The sequence below is a fragment of the Stegodyphus dumicola genome, chromosome 1 (assembly GCF_044657685.1).
Source record: "Stegodyphus dumicola isolate Sdum_Otavi_A_Nest chromosome 1, ASM4465768v1".
Lineage (NCBI taxonomy): Eukaryota > Metazoa > Arthropoda > Arachnida > Araneae > Eresidae > Stegodyphus > Stegodyphus dumicola.
The window spans coordinates 131824713-131850039 of record NC_140768.1 but is presented as its reverse complement, the minus strand read 5'-3'; the positions used below and the strand labels follow the sequence as shown (position 1 = coordinate 131850039).

Here is a 25327-nt window from a genome sequence, read left to right as displayed (position 1 = left end):
TAAATGTCTTTATGAAGGCCAAAATTAAAAGAAAGAATGCTGTATGCATACATTGTTAAGAGTTTAATAACTATATTTTTATAATCTTATAACTTATCGCACAGAAGATTGACCAGATGGTCTCATACTTACATTTGCTTGTCAATAGATTCTTCGTGTATTACGAAAGATATTACAGCAGACCTTTCGTAAATACCCGACAATTGTTTAAAACCTTGCTACTTTTGCACGCATTAAAGGAACCAAACATTTAGGTCACGTAATTAATTTGGATATTATCTTGTGTCACAGAACTACAGTTTGCCTGATAGTTTTTGACATTAGAGTAAATACGATATTAGGTGAAGTCATTTCCAAACAGAATTTTGTTAGCGTATAAACGTGGTGTAACAGTACTCAGTTTGCGAAGAAAAACACGCCGTCAATCGGTGATTGCCGCTGGTTTATTAGAAACTTGGCAATCCATCGAGAATTAAAAATCTTGGAAATCCGTTGCTATATGGTTCCCCTTTCGTTGCAGATTTCTTTGCTCCTGATAAAGAGGTTCCTGTACCTCTTGCCTCGAAATCCAGAAAGTCTTGACTAAAATCTAGGCCAAACAGAATGTAGGCTTTCCCTAATTGCTAGGCCAGAATCTAGGTTTTGCCTAGTTTTATATGTTACTCTGGCGTGTTTCTCTATCTTGTCTTGATAATAAAGAAAACCATTTAAAAATATATGTGTGTATCTTAATAATATTTTCTATATATTTCGGTGAGAGCAATATTAATTGGATATTACTTCTAATTCATTGAGCCTCTGAGTGGTTCAGATGTTTTATTGCTATTCTTAAACCCTGCGTTAAAAGTTTAATGAATATTACTTTTCTTAGTAACATTTAAAACGATAACAAAAATTCTGATGTGTACACCACAATACTTCCTAGTACGGCCTATCAAATTACTATATACACTTTTTGCTGCACTTCATCTTAACTTATTTCATCAAATTATTCTAACCTAATTAAACGATCCCTTGAGGCAAGTCGAAAGTGACATAAAAAATTGCAAGTTTTGAAATTAAATATGCCGGCCAATTTTTTTCGTACGGTAGTGAAACTTTTTGTATTTTTATAGTTTTGTAACGAGTATAAAACTTTCCCAAACGTAAGTATAGTATAGTAGTCCCATGAATAAAATTTCAACGTTCTACGGCTAATCGATTTTGACTTATGCAAAACACGTATGTACATACGTCTGTATCTACGTACAGATGTCACAAGAATTCTTTCTGCATCTATTTTAAATCCATTTTACAATCCTTTTTGGAAAAAGGAGTCCTTTATTCTCTCCCTACGCACATACGCCATGGGGAAAAAAAGTCCAAATGGATTTGTGAATGGTCGAAATGTATATTTCCGTTGAACTATGTTTTTCATCAATTTTTTTTTCACGATAACAATATTTCTTTTATTTCGTAAATGAAGCAAAAAAAAAAAAAAAAAAAAAAGTATTCCTAGCACCATATAGAACCCAAATCATTTTTCTATCTTTTCTAGCCAGATTTCAACCTCCAAGGAAAATGTTGCTGCAATAATTTCAAAAGGTTTTTATGACATTATTTTCTCGCATAAGACTCACGATATTAATTTTAAAGCTTCTTATTTTATTTCCAAAAGTATAATTCACACAGATAGACGATTACGTAAACATATATTTCAAAGAAATCCATGTTTTGAAATTCCAGTTTAACGCATTTAAAAAATTCAGTATCATATTCAAAACTTTAAAGTGTCATATAGATGACTTTTATGAGACACTTATTGTATGCACTTACTGTTACATTCCATTACTAGGCACTTACTGTTACATTCATGTCTGCGCGAATTTAAAGGATAGATTAAGTATGTTTCTCTTTCTTTCTATTCTGTTCATGTTGCGTTCTGTATATGTAACATGGATACTAGCCACTAACTTTTAAAAGTCCCGCACGAAGACATTGCTCTCTTTAGATAGACAGCTTTCGCAAATCATCCAATATAGCCTGTCTCATTTCAGTAGCCATATATATTTAATACATGTAATCGTACTAAGCATAATACGGAGAAAGACCAGGAGGTTAATTAAAAAATTTTAAATACTGACAACTGTGTAACTATTAACATGCAACAAAAGGTTAAAAATCAATTTGGACCATCGAAAAGTTAAAGGTCAGAGGTTATATACCATTAGGAAGAGCTTGCTGACTTCTACAGCTGAGCTGAAACCATCACATATTCTCAACACTTTTTGTTCCATGTACGCCTTTCACCACAGCTAGATGATCTTTCCTTCCATTCCAAAACTCGTAAAATAAAAACAATAATTTAAATGTATATCATTTTTTAATGTGTTTTATAAATTAAACGAAAAAACATACCTAAAATGTTAATAAATACCAAAACTTGAATAAAAGTAATTTTTATATTCATGAAATAAAACAGATAAATAAAAGGCTGACTTAACAGATAAATAAAAGGCTGACCGCATTCCCCGAAAGTATAAAATTCCTCCTGGTTGATAACCTCTGGTTTACATCCTTTTAGCGAGTCACTATTATTGTTAAAACTATCACCTGAAGCTTCTTTCATATTACAGTCTCGAAAATATCAATTAATAATGATAATAATAACTTCTGGTCTTAGCTCAGAACATCAAAATTCAAGACAGGAACAATTCAAGCCAGCGTGATCGAAAGAAATATATTAAAAGGGTTTTAAACAAATAGAATAAAATTACCCATAACTATTTTCCAAAAATGCATAAGATGAAATTGCGTTTAAACTATAATAACTGAGACATGTATTCGGAAGAATTTAATAGTTTATGTTTAGACAAATTAATGAAAGAAATTTATTTAAGAAAGTGTCCATAACGAAAGCTATCGTCCGAAATTATTTCACAGAGTGAAATCCAAATCAAATTGTGAGGGCAGGTGTGGCCTTTTTTTAAGTGGGCGGGATTCCTTTTGTATTGTAATTACTCATCATAGATATATAAAAGCAGGTGTAATTTTCTTTTGCGAAAAGTATTGATAAATGTCAACGGATTCGACCTTGGTTCTTTGATGTATTCTCACGTTTCAGACCTCAAGGATATGTGAAAACAAATTTTTCACCCTATTGCCATTTTTCTGCGCTTTTCTTGCAAACATGATTACATTTTTTGGCGCTTACATTTTTAGCAGCACATCATTATCATACATGTAACGTTTTTTCTGTGTTTCTTCTGGAAATGCAATAACTACTGCTCGTATCAGCCTACAAGCTTTAGATTGATCACAAAATGATTCGAATTCAATCGGCGATATTCCGCCTCTACTATCTGCGATCGAAATTAAATGAAAAATTGCATACAATATTATTATTTTTTTAAAACCTTATATCCAATATGAAAGATGAAATATTAGTCATAATAATGAAGTCAAATTAATGCATGTCAATTGAATGAGAAATGATGACGTTCTTGACTCAGTTCCTAATTGCAGTTACTGAATATAAAATGAATCACGCGGAATTCTCCAATTAAAATTTACATTCAATGCTTTGCAAACATATTTTATGTATTTTCTTGTTGGAATCCTTGCGATGTATTAGCGCTCTTATTTTATAGAAACAACTTTTTTTAATCTTGTTCTACCATAAAATTTCTTCAAGTTAAAATCTCTAACTACTTGTCAAGAAAATGCGTATATGTAATTCAATGTAACAACTGAAAAAGTTAATTGGTATCGTTAATACCGATACCGTTAAATATCGAGGCCTACCAGCGGCCGACTAGTAAGAGTCTATCTAGGTCCGATTCCAAGCGAACGGGCTGGCTGCATGGACGTTTTCATTGTATTCCTCATGTTTAAAGTATATGCGAGCCAATTTCCCTTAGAAAGTCCTCGACGAATGAATTGCTTTCCTTAGGGAAATAGCCCTTCAGTGCTTTGCCATAGTCAAATTAATGCAATCAAGGGAACCTAGTAAGGATGCCCTGCAGCACTCGGAAGCATATATTTGGGAAATTACGGCATATTTCTGGGATGCCCTGCTGATGTACTCTAAGCTAGTGAGCAACATTTTTATATCTCGAAGGGTTTTTTCCTGCTGTGTAAGTAAGTTAAGGCAGTTATAGCAAGTTCACCTCCTTGCTTTAGGAGTTTACATTTCTTTCTGCTATACACAGAGAAAAGTAGTAACAATTATCAAACTTTCTAGCTTTGTAAAATTACTGTTAACCTTGTAAAGTATCATTTAAGTTTCTAACCCGTTATTTTATGTTAATGTCCTTTTCTATCAGTCTCGTTTCTAATTTTCTAGAGAGAATGTAAATTTCTAGAGCGTAGCTGTATTCAAATGAGGTAGAAAGTAATAAGGAAAATATTTAAAGGAAGATTTTAGAAGATAAAATCAGAGCGTCTTCTGCCTGCTTGAAGGCCACATTGCTAAATTTGATTCTCTTGATTAGTATTCTGCGACGTTGAGTTATTCTTGCCATTAGGCTTGTTTACGCAGACTTCAGTCAGAACCATCTTGCGCGCTAGTTATTCTGTGAAACTGTTAGACTATACGTAAATTTCATTAGTTTTATTTATAACATAGTGATAATTCTCTGCTTGTTTTTAGTGTTCTGATCTAATGTTATGCTACCTAATGTTACGCTACCAAATTTTTGCAATGCTATATAATTTTGTAATTAAATATTTTCCTGTCTCTGGAACCGAAACAGACTTTTTGCATCCTGTACTGAATTTTAATTGTAACTGAATTTTAAAGGAGGGGGTAATTTAACTGTACAGTTTATTCAGCATTTATGTTTGCATGAAAGAGCACTAGAGATACCTTCTGTCTTTCACGCTGCTCTGTTTACGCCCTAGAAAACTGTAACATTTTTAAAGTTGTTTCATCGCATAGAAACATGGAGGATCCTATAAGAACATGCAAGATCTTATAACAACCTATAAGAGCTTAGGAGATCTGTACAAATGAAAATTAATACCCATTGAGGTTATTGCCTTGAGGCAAGAATTTTCTTGAGAGCCTGTATATTTTGCTCAGATAAAGAATTTAATAACACCTTACAGAGGATTGTGCTGTTAAGATAAATGAAACCTATAAAACAAAAGTAGAAAAAGTGTTTAGGATAGTTTACTGATAGCTAGCTGATTCTTCTAGTTTTAAATTAATTTTCTGTAAAGCTATGGGAGGAAACTTGGCAAAGTTCCGTATGTCTGATATGAATCTGTGATTATTTGCAAATGAAATGGTTTCAAACTCAAATAATAAATAAATAAATAAATAAAACAGGGAATTATTGATTATTCTATACCTACTAGATGTATAATACACGACATTAAAACATCTCTTACTAAAGTCAATAATATAAATGTTTATAAAATTATTATTTGAGTAAATTATAAATTATATCAATAGGATACATTTTTAAAAGTAAACTGAGAATATAAAATATTAATAAGTATATTTATTGCTTTAAAACTGCTCTGTTTATTAAGATTACAAGTGAGGTTTTAATTAAGATGTTTTCGCTACATCGAATGGCCATACATTGAGGTCAGGTTATTTGCCAGGCTGTGTGAAAGTTGATTAAAGTTTTTACGTCTGTTAGAATGGCAACATTAGCCGACAAGTTATCTCCACTTCCTTTCACTGCCAAATCGAGCCTGACGAGCAACAAGAATTGAAAAAGGTATGATTAAAAAGAATGAATTGCATAGTCATAGCAAAGAATACGACGACAAATGCACATTTCTGGAAATATACCATTGTTCTTTTCATGACAATAGCAGCAGAGTAGTTAACTATTCTGGTTCCGAAAATTTCCGGTAATATCTATGATCTAAATTTTTTGCTTCAGTGAATATAGTTTAAAGGTAACTTTATTTCTGAAACATTCTATCATCTGCATTTTAGCTGATTTTTAACATTTACATTTTGAGGATCACTTGTTTCAGAGGTTTTTTTTCCCATATGCTTGCTTATCTCCATTTCAGTATTATCTGATAAAAATCTACATGTCTCTAGCATCATCCGTTTGATCTGAATATTTCTCCACCTTTTTGCCTCCATGCATTCTAATTTATGACTGTTTATCCTCTTTGAGCTTCATTCAGTTTAATTCCAGGATCTAATCTCGACGCTGTCTGTGTTGTTTGTACACTGGAATAATCACGTGTGCTGCTCATGTTCTTTCAGTTTAGCTTCTGTGGTTCTTTTTATCCATATTTATGTCATATCTTGCTGAGAAAACTATACTTTGTTCTTTTCCATTATAAATTTTCCTTTCGCAAGCGATTTGATTTTACTGTGTAAAATAAAGGTAGTGTACCCTATACAATAATTTCCCAGTGGTGGGTAAAACCTAATAACTGTCTAGGCCCCTTATGCTAGGAGCTAGATTTCCAAAATTATTATGCAACTTTTCATAGCATTGCTTTTACTTTCATTAAAAAAATTAAGAAGAAGGATCTGTGGCTGATCACTCTAAAAATCGATATAGAGTTTTATTCAAAAACAATGGTTCCTTCTTTTTTTTTTTTTTTTTTTTTTTCTTTTTGGCCTAATTTTAAATTTCCTATTAAAGTGCTTTCATTTCACTTGATGATTTCTGTGTATAGAGTAAATGCTTATAAATAATAAATATGCACATTATCATAAGTTAATTTACCAATTATTACAGTTTTCGTCTTTACTGTAACTTCTCCTTTCTGTATTCTCTTCAGAATGCAAATTAGCTTTGAGTGTATTTAAGCCGAAGGTTTTGAACTCAGTCGAGAGAGATTTTTGAAATCCCGTTTACTGTTAGTTATTTTTCAACTGCTGTGCTTAAAACTTTAGTAGCATTTACGCTAACCGACACTTTAAATTGCGCGCCGTAAGATACTTTGAGTCAGCTTATTTTTTATTCTATCTTATGTGTAGCCTTCGTCTACGTCCCAACGTTTGAATTCAATTGTCAGTTATTGTTATGTAAAATAGTCACAAATGATGGTTTCGTCTGTAAGCACTAGTTGTGCCTTGATTTTCAATTTACAATAAAATAAAAAGTTTATTTAAAATCTTTTCAGTAATATGTGAATATTTTAGAGATAACTCGCTATCTGTTTAGTAGGATCTGTAAGCTTTATTTTTAGCTTCAAATGGCAATACTAACTTTGCAGATACAAAAACGTTTATTATCTTCTTGTACGAAGTAAAAAACGTATTGTAATCTCGAAAGATTTCGGGTGCCCTATTTCAACAGAAATGTCCATTTTGGCCTCCTCCCGAATACATTTGGATGATTTTTTTGTCTGACGTCTGTACGCATGGCCGGAATAAAGGCCTCTTTTTTTCAAAAGGATTTAAAGGGGATACAAAAGGAATTTTTGGGTCACTACGTACGTAAGTCATACACGTACCCGTATGTGTATATATATATATATATATATATACATACACGTACCCGTATGTGTATATATATATGTGTGTGTGTGTGTCGCACAATCAAAATCAATTACCCGTAGAACGTTGCAATTTTGCATATGGAGATGCTGTAAATAGTTGTGCACATTTCTCTAAAACGTATATATATATATATATATATATATATGTATACTTCCAATTACAGAAGAGCTTTAAATGACGAAATTTTTCATATTTTGGCAATATCAAATTTTTAAAAAATTTCAGTTGTCGTCAAAGAACGAAATCTAATTGTTAATGCAACGTCCCGGTTCCTATACTTATACTTGGGAAAATTTTATACTCGTTATGAAAGAATAAAATTAGAAGAAGTTTGACTCCCGTACGACAAAAACTGACCAGGATATTTAATTTCGAAATTTAAAGTTTCTAATGTAATTTTTAACTTGCCTCAAGAGTTTGGTTAATTAAGTTAAAATAATTCGAGGAAACCAGTTTAAATGAAGTGCAGCAAAAAATGTGTATTATTTAATAGGCCGTACAAAGTAGTCATGTTATGTCTTCATCAGATTTTATTTTCAGTACACGCTGATTTGCAGAGTATAACGCGTTGTTTATTTCACGTATCGAAGTCAAACAAATTCAGACAATTTTCAAAGTTATCTTTAAATGCAGACACCTTTTGTAATAATAGTTTTATAGGCAACTGCTAGAATTGATAACTGTTTTCATTTAATATTTGAAGACGAATTGTATGCTGTTTCGGTTGTAGAGACATTAGATATTTTTGGAAGCACAGGCAAGATGAAAAATATGCAACGCCTTCGCCGGGAATCGAACCGCGGACCTCTCAATTACGCGCTGAGCGTGCAGACAACTACACAACAAAGGCTCCCTAAGAAGGTGGGAGAAATACCTTATACGGTAATATTCGTTTAGTTTTTCAATTTCGAAAATTCGTATTTGTGTGACGCTAAGAATGAGGTGAATAATGTTTTACATGTTGAGTGTTATTTACTGTGTCTTATAAGAATCTGCTTTCTTAAATGCGCAATAGTTTCAAAATGAATAACTACAATTTTTTTTTTCTGAAACTGTTATTCTTAGATTGATCCCGATGCACAGATATGCAAACATCCTTTATTGTATAGGAAGGCTATTTCATCTTTGAAATCGCTATTTATGCGTCTTTTAAAACGGCGAATTTATGCTAAAGCATGATAACGGAAACTTGTGCAATTTGTTAGCCACTTTTTGATATAAATCATCAATATAACTCTTCCTGATACTTATTCCACGTCATTTAAATCAAATAGTTGCTACTTAACCACAAAAAAATTGCAACAAAGAACAATCGAACTCAACATTATGGGGGGAAAAATCGATTCCGATTCAAATAAACTTTTCATCGACGCGAATTTAAATCTTGAGAACCAGTACTGTTATTTTCTTTTGTCTACCAACTTAGCCTCTAACTGTCTCACAATTATGCAGTCGATTTTGGCAGCGGAACGTGACCGCGCATTTGAAATTAGAAATCGTGAACGTAGGATCGAAACTGGATAACAAGCAAAATAAAAAAAGTAGCAAGTAGCATGAAAGAGAGATAAAAAAGGCAAAGAGTCATCTGGAATATCCGATTGCTCCATCCCCCCTGCAGGTCTTTACATAATAGGCGTAGAGGATTTATTAAGGGATGATTGTTTGGCGGGAAGTGGTCGTGAGGATGGACTTCCGGGGTTGATATAGGGCCGAAAAGTTCTTTAAATTCTGAATTATCTTAATTCGTAGGATTATTAGATTCTGTCCCCCCCCCCCATGTAAAGACATACGGAGTCACAATTGGTATTTTCTCTTGCCCCAGTCTCGCTTTCTGCGTCTTATCTCTCTCCAGAATGTGGAAAGGGATTTTTATTCAGTTGATCCATTTCGAATCTGAATTATCAATTATTTCCGAAGGTGTCCCAAATAATCATTAGAAACAGGAACAAAAGGAGATAAGCAATTAGTAAGCACACAAAACCACAAACTTCAAAGTTAGCAAGAATTGAAAATTCATGGTAAAATAACAATTTGAAATTTAAATTCAACTTTAAGCTGATGTTAGTTTATGCAAATAAGCCTAAGCATTTTCAGCAAATTTCTTGCCTTAGAATGATTTTTTGTCTGAAGAAATAAGAACATCTTGTTTGACTCTCTCTTGAATTTGAATTTTGGCAAAACTTAAATTTTAAATTAAAATACTTGCTTTCCACATACTGCTATTAGGATTAACCGGCATTTGGAAAATTTATGCTAATGTGCGATTTTGAGTTCATTAAATTTCTTCAGTCAGTTCCGTTCATATATGACTTCTTGGGATTTCTTTAAAGTTCCCATTTGCGCTTTTCTTTATTTCAATTATGTATATATACACATCTATTTTAAAAAATCTGAAAATTTTATATTACGCCCAAAGGAGCGTTTTTTTTAACGTTTTGTGTTTTACCTTTATTTATCAAATATCATGTTCTTCGCACTTAAACCCTAAAATTCAATTCAACAACAATATCCCAAATTTTTAAAAGAGCATATCTTTAGAATTTCCGATACATAGTCTCGTGCACTAGAGATATTTTTTTTTTTTTTTTTTCCGTACAGTATCGCCATGGCTTGCTTTCATATCGTTGACTTTCTTAATCGAAAACTCATAAATGCTTTAAAAAATATGAAATAGGTAATAAAACAAATTCCAAATTTCAAATTTGGACTTCCAAATGTCCATACTCGCAGTAGGATTACGTCATTCAAAATTTGATGGCTTTAGGTACCGTTGTTTTATCACAATGCGAGAACATACATTTATGTAGATTCTTAAAAGTGAAACGGAAATTTAAAGTTTTCGACGCAAAATGCCAAAGCGAAATTAACAGCCCTTCTGGGCCTAAAGAAAACGCTATGAAATACCTGCACAAACCAAATTACGGCTTCCAGATGCCCGTATGTATTCGACGGAGGAATACGTTATTCAGAATTAGATGATTCTAGGTACCGTTGTTTTATCAAAATGCAAGAAACATACATATATTTATGCAGATTATTCATTATTTAATTTCTTTAAATATAATACAGGGTTCTAATATTTGGTGGAAACAATTTGAAAAATGAACCGACATTTAACGTTTTCAATGCAAAATGCCAAGACGAAATTAATAGCCCTTCTGAGACCTTTGGGCTAAAAACATCTCTCAACCATATTTTGCTATATCCTATACATCTTGAATAACAGTAGATCCAAAAAGGATAATATAAAAGGATATTATAAAAAAGGATAAGGATATTGAAAAAGGATATTATAATTGCCTGTTAAGCATCAAACATCAATTTCAAACCTAATTTGAAATCCACGATTTTGTAAGTAATGATTTAAACTAGAGCTTAGGTTTATTAGAATACGAAATCTGTGCCAAGCGTGCACTCAAGAAGATATTAAATGGCATGCCTAGTTATCAGAATATATATATATATATATATATATATAATGTTGCATGATCTTAAAATTCACTTAGTTCGAAAACAAGTTATTCTAATACTTGCGCAATAGCTGCAAAGTAAGATAATAATAATATATTTACTAAAGAAATATTGATTATATTATCTCCTAATATTAATTTTAGTAGAAGTACCTAAAAAGAGTGAACCCAGAGGTAGGAAGTTTAATCCCGAAAATTGTTTTAAAGTAACATGGATGTAAATTGTTAAAAATGTTGTACGGGGACTTGAATTAAATCATGAATAACAAAATTTCAAACTTTGAAAAAGAAATTAAAATAAAAGCAAGCAATTATTGCTATTGATCGGAAATTAGTTGACTTTTCAAGGCGAACAAAACAACTCCCGTTCAATGAACAATAATTAATAAATACGAAGGTGTTTTGTCTTTTACTCAAGTAAGAATGGTGATGCCAAACTGGCAAATTAAGTTAGGCCAAATAGTTCCGTGAAGTGAAGGTATTTAGAACCAAAGTAGTGTACCAAAGAACTCATTCTGAATTAAGCATTTTCGCTAATACCAATTTTGAGTGAAAAGCAATTTATGTAGTAAAATTGATAAAATACTTGAGTAATTGTCCCCCGACACCCTCGTTTTTATGCATGTTAATTCAAAACTACTTGTATAAAAATTAAACATTGGTAATCCTAAGTGGAATAATGAAATAGAACTCAAAGTAATTGAAATAAACATTAGAAAATTAAGAAACATATTGCTATCTTTGCAAAAACAAAGCAAACAATAAAAACTGAAATATTAATATATATATAAGAAGAAAAAAAAGTGAATGTACATTAAGATATAAAAGGCCAGAAAAATTATTAATTAACTTATGTTCTTTCTAGTGGGAAGTGGGCAAAGTGTTGTCTTCGGTGTCTTACTCAGAAGGGTTGTGTGTCCAAAATTTCTTATCGGCAGCGGGGGCTTTGAATTATTTCAGGCGGTGAAACTTGTGAGAAGTAATTTATGTGACATGGGAGAGACTTGAGGGACGTTTGTTGCGGAGTTCTTATGTGAGTGAAAACGTCTGTTAAAATTTTGAATATACTAACTTAAAATTAATTAATGGAAATTAATTAATTTCTGGCTAATTGTAAGTAGGAACGAGGAAGAAAAGTAATTTTCACTGTCAAAGAGCTATTTGACAGACTAAAGATTATGACATGGGCCCATATTTTTAGTAACAGCATAAGAAAAGTCTGAAAACAATTAGCTTTTTACATTATATACAACTTTGTAATTACACTATGTACAAATCCTCCAACTGACAGTCATCTAACTTATACCGCCTTCTCAGGTTTAGGAATAAATTATCATATCCCTATCAGTTAAATGATTTAGAGTGAGTATTTAACGCCTGCTCTTTTAAGACAGTGGTTAATAAATTGATTAGGTATTAGATTACTTTTGAGAATTTTAATAAGGAGCAAAATTTCGCGTTGTAGATCTATCGTATCTGTGCAAATATTTTTAATACATTGTATTTGATTTTTTATTGTATTACTAATTACTTTTTTGGAGATGTTGGAAGTCTAAGTTATTAATTTGTTAGTATTGAAACTGAAGTTTCTTGTTTTGTCAAACAGTAAAATTTTTTTGTAGTTAATGATTTGAAGATCGAGATAGTCAATGTTATTTGCGAATTATTAGTTTATTAAGTTCAAGGCATTTTGGATAAATCACGGACTATTCAATCTTCTTAAAATTATTAAATGTAATAAGATCATCTATATATCTGTAAGTGTGCTTGTAATAATTTAATTCTTGCTGTTGTATATTTTTTTGGAAGTTAAATTCTTTGATAAATAAAAAGAGATTACAGATCGAGATATCAGGTTCAATGTTCCGTCTTACTTTCTTCGGGAACATGCAAGGACCTGACTCGGAACAGAGAGCTTACTAAAGCTATCTTCAATAACTGTGGGAAGTAGACAGGATACACAAGAAGGGTATACAAAACCCTTTATTTTTCTCTATTTACAATAACTTCCGTACTTCGAAATACAAAGACCCACTACTTGTGGTCTAAACGTAAAAATATAAAAATAAAACTAAACTCTTAACTTTGAAATAATAAACGTGGAAGATTGGCCTTATATTAACAGGAAGCCGTATGTAGTACAGAGAACTGTGAACACTACAATACGTTTAAAATTATCAAGAGGATTAAACCTCTGGCCTGGAAGGCAACCAGCAACTGAGTAAAACTTCTAAGGTAAGCGGCCTGCTTCGACTAACTGCTTCCTCTCTCTCGCTTGGCAGAAAGCCCCAACTTAAGTACTTGGCGTTCGCCAGACAAACTTTGCATAAATACATTAACGCTTATAATTCTGGCCGGAAGTAGAAAATAAGAAGTGATAGTAAAGATTTAAAATAAAATAAACGTTAGTAAAACTTAAGATCCTTACATACTTCCCGCCAGAGTTAATTAGTTTGAAACTGAGGTCTAAAACGACCTTGTTGAAAACTTTTAGCTCTAGAATCTAACACGAGGCCAATCTTTTACAAACATTTTTCGCTAGAGACTAGAAATTTAAAAGAAAGAAATTTGTTTTTACAATAGCAGCTCCCAGGTTACGCAATTTTTTCATCTGTACTGCATCTAAACAGGAGCTTTTATTCAAATCTGGTTCCTTCCAAAGATCTGGAAGGAAAACTAGTTTATTGAAATGTTACACAATGAAATGGCAAGTAACATGTATAATTATATTTCTCTTAACATTCTTATTTCATTCATGACTATTTTAATTATCTCTCCCCGTGCTCTCTGACATGTGTTGTAAAAGAACACCAAACACGAATGTGTTTATGTCTACGTGTTCAACACTTCCTCCTACAATCAAAGCACTAACGTGTTAAAAATTCAACATACCAAGACCTCGTAACACACCCTAACTTCAACTCTAAACCCTGAGGTACTATTCTGAAAGTGGCTAACTCTGAAGTGTAGCGTCAGAGAGCCTAACTACATCATTCAACCTTTAACACATATTCACCATGATTTAGTCTTTTTACAGTCACACGAATAAAAAAAATTTTAAACATTACTTTCACTTTTACCATATCACGGTATTTCTTAACATTTAAAATAACAGTTCACATTGTATATAAGAACATATTAACATGCCGTTAATTTTACACATTTGAAAACATACATTAGTAGTACATTGTTAACTTCTATTCTTTTCAAAGCAAGTGCCAATTCTTTCTACATTGAAATAATACATTTCAAAAAGTCTTTCAGACTAAAACTTCTTTCTTGCCAGAATGTTTTAAATAATATTTATACAATAACTTTTTACAATATTTAAGACTTTACACAACGCTATTATACATCAACTTTAGTTTCACACGCGAGTAATTGAAAAACATAATACCAAAATCGGTAACAACTCATTTCTCGCCCTTTTGGCGATAAAGGTAGACCTCGCATGAGGTAAAACTTCTTGAAATCTGCCACTTGCAGTAAGAATGAAAGATTAACTTAAGTTTGCAAAGTAACATAAAATTTTATTTATCTTTGTGATATTCGGACATTCTTTTCTGGGCACAGTCCTGGAAGGTAGCGTAGATTGTTGTTTGATTTATCCTCCTTCTTGTACGGGCTCGCCCTTCAGTGCCTTCCTCTAGATGCTTTCTTTTTTCTCCAGTTCGATCACCCTTGAATACCTTCTTTTTCGCCTCTGCCTGTGGTCTTGGCCGTTTGATGGCAGCTGGTCTTGGCGGAACCGGGAAACTTCTTTCGTGTTCCTGCTTGGACCTCGTTGCTGGCCGTTCAAATTTTCCTTGTAACTTTTCCTCCGTCGCTGGTGGCCCTTCCGCAGTTCGGCGACATTTGCTGCGGAGAGTCCTGTCGGATGAGTAGATCTTCCGTTTTAGAGCTGGGTTATAGTTGCCATCATTTCTCCTGGCTCTCTTTGCATACGTCGTCCTTCTCCCTTCTTCATTCTGGGGGTGTTCGTGAGCTCTCTTTTCTGGACGGTGGATCGGCTTCTTTTTCTTGTTACCTTCAATTTTTCCGCAGGGAAACTTTCTTTTCACTTGCTCCTGCCTCTTAATGGCTTGCCCTTGTACTTGTTGTTGTTCCACCTCTGGAGCTTGTGCCTGCGGTGTCTGCCGTGCCGGATCCTGCAAAAGATCTGAAAATATTTGCATTTTATTACGATTATAGTAGGGTTTGATTTGATCAATGTTTGCGGAGCAGGTTTCACCATTTCTGGCTTTTAACACTACTACAGCGTGAGTTATTTTTTCTATGACATATGGTCCTTCAAATCGTGGAAAAAATTTGGCAGTTTTATCTTCTGGTGCTGAAGAAAGTGAATGCTTAATTTTTAAAACTTCATCCCCTACTTTATAAGTTACTCCCCGTCGTTTCAAGTCATAATACAGTTTTCGTTTTCTCTGTGCTACTTCAGTATTCTTCTTTGCTTCCTTAATTAGTTTTTCTATATCACCCATTTTAAATTCTGGGGCTCTTTGTTGCACATAAAATAATTTATCTAACGGCGTTATAATCTTTCTGCCTAAAAATAACTCAGCAGGAGTTTTGCCCGTTGTATCATGTTTTGCGGTCCTAAGGGCGAAAGCAAATTCATTGACATAGTTATCTCAGCTTTTATGAAAATTTTTAACATAACTACGGATAATTTTTACTATATTTCTATTGACCCGTTCCGCTATATTTGATTGCGGCCGATACGGGACCATTTTTAAATGACGTATGCCCAGTTTTTGGCACATGTCTTCAAATACATTACTTACAAATTGAGGACCATTATCCGATATAACTTTTAGGGGCGCCCCGTATTTTAAAATATATTTATTTAAAATAGAATCAGTAACTAATTTCGCGGAGGCTCGTTTTAAGGGAACAATTTCGGTCCACTTACTAAAATGATGAACCATAACAAGGAGATAGCGACTTTTATTTAACTGACTTTTTGGGAAAGGGCCCAATAAATCGATGCCAATTATTTCATTTGGAAATTCGGATTTAATACTATTTAGAAACCTGGCCGGGCGGAAATTAATATAATTAACTGCTTGACATGTTGGGCAGGACCGGACATACGCCCTTGTTAACTTTTGCAGTTCAGGAAAATGGACTGCCTCGCGTACGCGTTGGATAGTTTTTCGAATACCAGCATGAGAAGCTAAAGGGCTGTCATGGAGCTCCTGCAGGATATTTAATCTAAGACTAGCTGGGATAACAGGTCGAAATTCGTTGTTGGAATTCGTAGTTTTTGTATAAAATAATAGACCATCTATTAGTTCGTAATGGGCCGCCCTATTTCTTATCGCCACAATATCTTGGTGGCTAAAATTTTCAGGATCCTTTAAATACTCACAAATGCTTCCAAACTCAGGATCCTTACCCAGTTCCGTTATTACAGTTTCTCGGGAATTTATTGTACATGCTGTGAGCATTGCCACCTTTACGGTATTACCTTCTTCATCTATTTTAATTCTGGATAGGGCATCTGCTACGATATTTTCCTTTCCGGGGGTATGCTTGATTACCAGATTATATTCTTGTAGCTTGAGTGCCCATCTTATTAACCTTGGGGATAAGTTTTCCCTGAGTACAATCTAGTTACCGCCGCATGATCAGAGTACACTGTTATTGGCGCCTTTCCAAAGTAGACTCGGAACTTTTGCACTGCTAACAGAACTGCAAGTGCCTCTCTCTCGGTCGCGGAATAGTTTCTTTGTGTTTGATTTAATGTTCGGCTAAAAAACGCCACGGGCTGCTGATTTTGCTAAAGTACCGCTCCTACCGCATAATCCGAAGCATCCGCTGAAATTTCTAAATTCTCATCCTTTTCAGGAAATTTCAACACAGGGGCTTGCGTTAATGCTTGTTTTAATTTTTTGAAAGCACTATTGGCTTCGGCCGTCCACGAGAATCTTGCCTTTTTCCTTTTTAATTTTAACAATGGCTCGGCAATAGCTGCAAAATCTTTTATAAAGGACCTATAATATGAACAAAGTCCTAGAAAAGAAGAGAGCTTCTTTGCCGTGTTTGGAGTCGGATACTTTTGTACAGCGATTATTTTTGATTCGTCTGTCTCAATTCCTTTCTGAGATATTTTGTAACCTAAATATTTTAATTCAGGGGCTGCAAATTTGCACTTTTCGACATTAACTTTTAGACCGACCTCATTTAATAAAGAAAACACCTGTCTTAAATCCTGTACATGTTGGTCGAGATTATCACTAGTAATAATGATATCGTCTAAATAGATAAATGTGGACTTTCCAAGAACAGGCCTTAACACAATGTCCATACATCGCTGAAATGTTGCCGGCACCCCTGAAAGGCCAAACGGCATACGCAAAAATGCGTAAGTGCCAGACTTGGTTATAAAAGCAGTCTTAGGCACGTCCTCAGGCCTAAACCCTATTTGAAAATAACCAGTCGTTAAGTCTAAAGTCGTCATATATTTGGTGGATGTTATGTTCCTTAGAATTTCTTCAATAATAGGTAACGGATATACCGGATATTTAGTTATGGAGTTTAATTTACGGTAGTCAATTGCGAATCTCCACCTTTTTGGATGTGTCAAAGGATAGTGATTATTTTTCTTACATAAAACCACCGGGCTAGCATAACTACTTGAGATGGGCGTTATGATCTTTTTACGTAGCATATCGGTAATATGCCATTCTATAATTTTTTCCTTATTCTTATCATACCGGTATGCTTTGTTGCGAACTGGCATTGAATCTCCGGTGTCAATACCATGGTTAGTAACTGAGTAAATCCTGGAATATCACTAAATAACGAAGCAAATTCACTTAACACTTGTCAGATTCTTCCTTGCTCGTCATTAGGCAGGTGGTCAAGATTTAACATCGGCGGTTCAGCCTTTTCTCCACGAACTGATTTCATTGTCAGCTTAAGGGACGCTTCATTAAAATCTAGCGTTGCTTGTGCCTCTGAAAGAAAATCTATTCCTAAAATAATATGTGCTTGCAGATTCTTTACTATAAAAACATAACCTTTACTTGTTCGTCCTTGATACGGACATACAGCGGTAATTTACCTATACACTTACATTTTTCTCCTTGCGCCGCTAACACTGTCGTATTATCCGAATTATATATGCGGTATTTCCGAAAATACTTCCTAAAAAAATCTTCTGCCACACAGGAACACTGCGTGCCTGTATCCAGGAGTGCGGTGGCTGGGATATTATTCACCAATACTTCAATCTTCGGAAGAGTCAAATTTTTCACCATTACTGTATTTAACTTGAAGGAAGAGGGGTTTTCGTGGCCTTCGGATTTCCCAACCCTCTCGTCAGCAGAAATCCGTTTTAGTTTAAATTATTTTTCATTTCCGTGCTTTCCTTCTTTTTCCACTAGCCTTGAGACTTTTTTCCTGGATTGCTATTAAACTGTCGACGTTCGCCGGCTGTTTTTGAATGCTCGGGTTTCCTTGCCCACTGATTCGCTTTGCTTCCGTAGCCGTGTGCTTGAGTTTGCTGTAGTCTTGGCGCACCAAATTGGATCCGCTGTTGATATTGGCGTCTTCTTTCAATGTCCGCCGTTCTTCTACTTTCAAACTGGATTGCTAGCTCAAATAACTTTTCCAGTGTAGTCGGATTTTTTAATTCAATAAAGTCTAGCACTTGGGGCAGTAACCTCCGCAAAATCACTTGAATTATCTCAGGATCCGGACGGTTTCCATACAAGAGTTTGAAGACGTGAAATTTTCTTAAAATAAAGCTTGAGAGATTTTCGATTCTTTGTTGATATATGCTGAAAAGTTCCTTTTCTAATTTCGCACGATCCCTTACAACAGGGAAGGCTTTTACTAGGGCAGTCTTGAAATTCTCGTAAGTATAGGTGGGACTTCCTGCTTGACCCAAGAGACTTCTGCCTATACACTTGAACCAGTTAAGCGCTTGTCCCCTCAAAGCGCTGGTACCTAAGGTAACTTTTTGAAATTCGTGCACGGGGTAGAGCATGAAGTGGTCATCCAATTTTTCTAAAAACTGGTTACCGGTGAGTTTCCATTAAATGTTGCTTCTGGTTTCATCGAAGCGCGCATGGTCTGGACGATGTAACCAAATCCTTCCAGGGCGGCAGCTGGCATTTCTGGATTCTGAGCCGCTTCTGCAGGCAGCACAGGTTCTTCTTGAAACTCGGCCATGGTTATTCTTCTTCGTTGGGCGCCACTATCAGGTTCAATGTTCCGTCTTACTTTCTTCGGGAACATGCAAGGACCTGACTCGGAACAGAGAGCTTACTAAAGCTATCTTCAATAACTGTGGGAAGTAGACAGGATACACAAGAAGGGTATACAAAACCCTTTATTTTTCTCTATTTACAATAACTTCCGTACTTCGAAATACAAAGACCCACTACTTGTGGTCTAAACGTAAAAATATAAAAATAAAACTAAACTCTTAACTTTGAAATAATAAACGTGGAAGATTGGCCTTATATTAACAGGAAGCCGTATGTAGTACAGAGAACTGTGAACACTACAATACGTTTAAAATTATCAAGAGGATTAAACCTCTGGCCTGGAAAGCAACCAGCAACTGAGTAAAACTTCTAAGGTAAGCGGCCTGCTTCGACTAACTGCTTCCTCTCTCTCGCTTGGCAAAAAGCCCCAACTTAAGTACTTGGCGTTCGCCAGACAAACTTTGCATAAATACATTAACGCTTATAATTCTGGCCGGAAGTAGAAAATAAGAAGTGATAGTAAAGATTTAAAATAAAATAAACGTTAGTAAAACTTAAGATCCTTACAGAGGTACTGTGTGTATTTAATTATGGCAAAGCACACGAGGGCTATCTGCCTAAGGGGAGGGATGCCTTTCGTGGAGGACTTTCTAAGGGAAACTGGCTCGTATGCACGTTACACATAGGGAAAACCATGAAAACGCCCATGCAGCCAGCCCGTTCGCAGGATTCGAACCTCGGACCGAACTACCAGTGTTCAGCGACTTTACCGCTCGGCCGCTGGTGGGCTCGAGGTACTGGAATGGGAGCCCATTGGAAGACCTCTAACTAGTTTAAAAAGTTGATTTTGAAATTTAATGTAGTTATGAAAAAGTATGCATTTTAGGTAGGTTTTCCATTTACTAAGATTCATAATCGTGAGCATATCAGGGAAGTGTTTAGGCAGATCTAGTAGACTAATATAAATTTCTTCTAAAGTAAGTGAGGTATATAAGTTTTTAAAGTCATAGCAGTTAATGTTTTGTATGTCAATTGTTGGAATGGCATTAATGACAAGAGTGTTATTATGGATGATCCAGCAATAGTTATGATTAGTGTTACAATCGTTGAAAATAAATTAAAAATTTTTTTTAAGTTGAATTGAAAAATAATAGTCTACATTTTCTTGTAGTTATTAGTTCCATTTGCTATAAATCTGAATTTATAAATCTGAATTATGGAATTTGGGAAGTGCATAGAGGTTAGTAAATCTGTTGTAGCTTGGATTTAAAGTGATATTTAGGTTTTTATGAAACGTTCTAATTCTGTTTATTATACATGTTTCTGTAAGACTTGCTAATTGATAAATAGTTGTGTTGAAAAGTTCTTTATGAATAATTGCTGCGTAGAATTGTTTTCATAATAATGCTAAAGTTATTATTTGCTTTATCTATTTTTGTAATAGTAAAAAAGTTTTTTTTTTTTTTTTTTTTTTAATTTTTAATATCTGATAAAAGTTGTGACCAATTTAATGTACTTTTAAACTTGAGGTGATTGATTTCGATGGATATGCGTTGAAGTATTTCATCTTTCCATTTTAAAAAGGAATCTATAGGTAAATTCAGTTGATAGCTTGCTTTAACTATAAATTCGTTGATGCTGTTTTCGACAGACTTTTTACAGTAATTTTTATTTATGTGTCTGACTGGTCTAAATTTTACACCATAACTTTACACTTTAAACCATAACTAGTGTTTTTAGTTGATCGTTTTGTATGATATTCAGGTTGCCGGTAACTACGAGCAGGTGATGATCATCTACGTAGGTACTGTAAACTGGTAATTTTCAATGCCATTCTGCTGACTCATCTATTTCATGGTGATTAGTCAGCAAGTTGCTTAACGGCTTTTGATATTTAAATGCAACTATTAGTATGGTGTCTACAGCTGGGAAGTAAACTTTACAATCGTTGAAGATTCTAGAGAATCGAGCAGTTTGACAATATTCGATTCTCTAGAATCTTCAACGATTGTAAAGTTTACTTGTTGTAAAGTTTAGTTCAATATTTCTTTAGTAAAACATAAAGTAAGAAATTTAGAACTAATATTTCACAAAGACCAAAAATTGAAATTCATAATTAATAAATTTCAAATAATTGCAACAAAGAATTTTAAAACGTTAAAACCAAAACACTTCAAACAAGCAAAACCCCATTTAAAAAAAATTAATGAAAAATGAACAAAAACAGCAGAGGAATACAATCAACTTCAGTGCTACTTCATCAGGGGAAAGGAACATTGAAATTAATTGAATTCTCTCTTCTACAAAAATTGAATTCTTTCTTCTACAATGCTTTTCTGTATCCAAAATTAGCCGATGAATCATTTCAATGTATTTAATTATAATAGTTCACCCGAAAATTCTGGAAGCAAGGAAAAAACAAAATAATTTCTAATTAGAATAATTAGAAAAATCTTAAGAAGGAAAACGCTGTTTTATAAAAAGAAAATTCAATTTTATTAAAATTGAAAACGAGAGTGAAAAAAAAACAAAATACTTCAGTGAAGAATTTTAAATCAAAATGTTTACCTTTAAACATGTATAATCCTATGAATAAAGATGGGAGTATATAGTATATAAAATTAAAGAAAGTCAACTTTGCATAAATACATTAACGCTTATAATTCTGGCCGGAAGTAGAAAATAAGAAGTGATAGTAAAGATTTAAAATAAAATAAACGTTAGTAAAACTTAAGATCCTTACAGAGGTACTGTGTGTATTTAATTATGGCAAAGCACACGAGGGCTATCTGCCTAAGGGGAGGGATGCCTTTCGTGGAGGACTTTCTAAGGGAAACTGGCTCGTATGCACGTTACACATAGGGAAAACCATGAAAACGCCCATGCAGCCAGCCCGTTCGCAGGATTCGAACCTCGGACCGAACTACCAGTGTTCAGCGACTTTACCGCTCGGCCGCTGGTGGGCTCGAGGTACTGGAATGGGAGCCCATTGGAAGACCTCTAACTAGTTTAAAAAGTTGATTTTGAAATTTAATGTAGTTATGAAAAAGTATGCATTTTAGGTAGGTTTTCCATTTACTAAGATTCATAATCGTGAGCATATCAGGGAAGTGTTTAGGCAGATCTAGTAGACTAATATAAATTTCTTCTAAAGTAAGTGAGGTATATAAGTTTTTAAAGTCATAGCAGTTAATGTTTTGTATGTCAATTGTTGGAATGGCATTAATGACAAGAGTGTTATTATGGATGATCCAGCAATAGTTATGATTAGTGTTACAATCGTTGAAAATAAATTAAAAATTTTTTTTAAGTTGAATTGAAAAATAATAGTCTACATTTTCTTGTAGTTATTAGTTCCATTTGCTATAAATCTGAATTTATAAATCTGAATTATGGAATTTGGGAAGTGCATAGAGGTTAGTAAATCTGTTGTAGCTTGGATTTAAAGTGATATTTAGGTTTTTATGAAACGTTCTAATTCTGTTTATTATACATGTTTCTGTAAGACTTGCTAATTGATAAATAGTTGTGTTGAAAAGTTCTTTATGAATAATTGCTGCGTAGAATTGTTTTCATAATAATGCTAAAGTTATTATTTGCTTTATCTATTTTTGTAATAGTAAAAAAGTTTTTTTTTTTTTTTTTTTTAATTTTTAATATCTGATAAAAGTTGTGACCAATTTAATGTACTTTTAAACTTGAGGTGATTGATTTCGATGGATATGCGTTGAAGTATTTCATCTTTCCATTTTAAAAAGGAATCTATAGGTAAATTCAGTTGATAGCTTGCTTTAACTATAAATTCGTTGATGCTGTTTTCGACAGACTTTTTACAGTAATTTTTATTTATGTGTCTGACTGGTCTAAATTTTACACCATAACTTTACACTTTAAACCATAACTAGTGTTTTTAGTTGATCGTTTTGTATGATATTCAGGTTGCCGGTAACTACGAGCAGGTGATGATCATCTACGTAGGTACTGTAAACTGGTAATTTTCAATGCCATTCTGCTGACTCATCTATTTCATGGTGATTAGTCAGCAAGTTGCTTAACGGCTTTTGATATTTAAATGCAACTATTAGTATGGTGTCTACAGCTGGGAAGTAAACTTTACAATCGTTGAAGATTCTAGAGAATCGAGCAGTTTGACAATATTCGATTCTCTAGAATCTTCAACGATTGTAAAGTTTACTTGTTGTAAAGTTTAGTTCAATATTTCTTTAGTAAAACATAAAGTAAGAAATTTAGAACTAATATTTCACAAAGACCAAAAATTGAAATTCATAATTAATAAATTTCAAATAATTGCAACAAAGAATTTTAAAACGTTAAAACCAAAACACTTCAAACAAGCAAAACCCCATTTAAAAAAAATTAATGAAAAATGAACAAAAACAGCAGAGGAATACAATCAACTTCAGTGCTACTTCATCAGGGGAAAGGAACATTGAAATTAATTGAATTCTCTCTTCTACAAAAATTGAATTCTTTCTTCTACAATGCTTTTCTGTATCCAAAATTAGCCGATGAATCATTTCAATGTATTTAATTATAATAGTTCACCCGAAAATTCTGGAAGCAAGGAAAAAACAAAATAATTTCTAATTAGAATAATTAGAAAAATCTTAAGAAGGAAAACGCTGTTTTATAAAAAGAAAATTCAATTTTATTAAAATTGAAAACGAGAGTGAAAAAAAAACAAAATACTTCAGTGAAGAATTTTAAATCAAAATGTTTACCTTTAAACATGTATAATCCTATGAATAAAGATGGGAGTATATAGTATATAAAATTAAAGAAAGGAGAACAACTAAAACAGAGACCTTTGTGGTCAAGAATTTTGCGCATTGACCTTCAAAAATTAGAAAACAAGGTAAAAAGAAAATTCTTAATGCTTTCCGCTTAAAAGTTGCTGTGTTACTGTGGTTCCGGTGTAAATTATTTTTAACATAAGTTAAAATATAAAGTGCAATGAAAAGTGTAAATACAAAAATAAATAAAATTATCACTAGAATACTTACAAATAAAAAGCGTAATATGTTGATTAAAGTTAAGACAAGCTTTAAACATTTGAATAAAAATTCAATTGTGATATAAGACATAAAAAGAAAAAAAAGCGGTAAATGGTAAATTAGCCCAATTCGAATCTCATTACTGACTCTTCAGGGGAAATACGTACAGGGAAATTAATTTCAGGCGAGACTGTGGAAAAATTTTATAATCCAAATGGATTATAAAATGGATTCAAAACGGACTTTGTTTTTTGGAAAAAAGAATCCTTTATTTTGTGCGTACGTACAGATGATCGTACATATGATAAAAAATTGTCTAGTTAAATGCGGGAACAGTCAAAATGGATATTTCTAATGAAGTATGATACCCGAAAGTTTTCACGATTACAATACTTCCTTTACTTAGCACAAAGGAAGTAAAAACAGGATCTTAAAAATCCTCAAATTATTATTAGTCATCATTCCTTTGCTGTTAATTAAAGTACAAAATTACCTCACAAATGATGGTTCGTACTGCTTTCTCTCGAAAGCACACTTGAAATGTGCTATTTATTGACTAGACTTAAGCTGCTATCCTGACCGATATCTGAAAAAAGATATCTAATTGTCCACTTAACCGTGCACGCAATTTGTATCAATTCGTGAAGCATTTTCTTCCCAAATGTGTTCATTGTCTTGGTGCATAAAAGACATAGGTTGAAAACCTCTTCTGTGAGTGTTTAATTAATGTCACAGCATAGCACGACAACCGTCCTACTGTTCTCTCGGTGGGCTCTCCTAGTTCCCGTTTCATATACGCATTGATCCATTCTTGGATAAGCTCTGAAAAATCGTCATTTGCTTAATTAACAAGACACGTTTTCTTCCAAGATTTGGGCTTAGTCAGAACACGATATATTCACTTTCTAAGCTATCAATTAAAAAGCTATAAACATTCCGCTCTACCCAGAGGCTCCGCACGTAACGGATTTAGCAAAGCGATAATTTTATTTGTTTTTTCATTTTTCTTTATTCTTTTTCGTTAGGTGCCGCCGCAGAGAAGTATCTCTCTCAGCCATCGCCTTCATTAAAAATCTTTAATAAGCGGTCGATCAACTCTTCAACGCAGCTCTGCAAACAATAAGAGTATAAACAGTGGAAGAAGAGAGGCATCGT

General features: G+C 33.5%; 1 protein-coding gene and 1 long non-coding RNA gene across 5 annotated transcripts in view; one reads left to right on the top strand and one right to left on the bottom strand.

Moving 5' to 3' along the window:
- LOC118181048 (uncharacterized) overlaps positions 1-25327 on the bottom strand; it is a 179577-nt gene that overhangs the window by 714 nt on the left and 153536 nt on the right. The window lies entirely within an intron of this gene.
- Positions 1-25327, top strand: part of LOC118181046 (uncharacterized) — a 219512-nt gene that overhangs the window by 50344 nt on the left and 143841 nt on the right. The gene's annotated exons all lie outside the window — the stretch shown is intronic.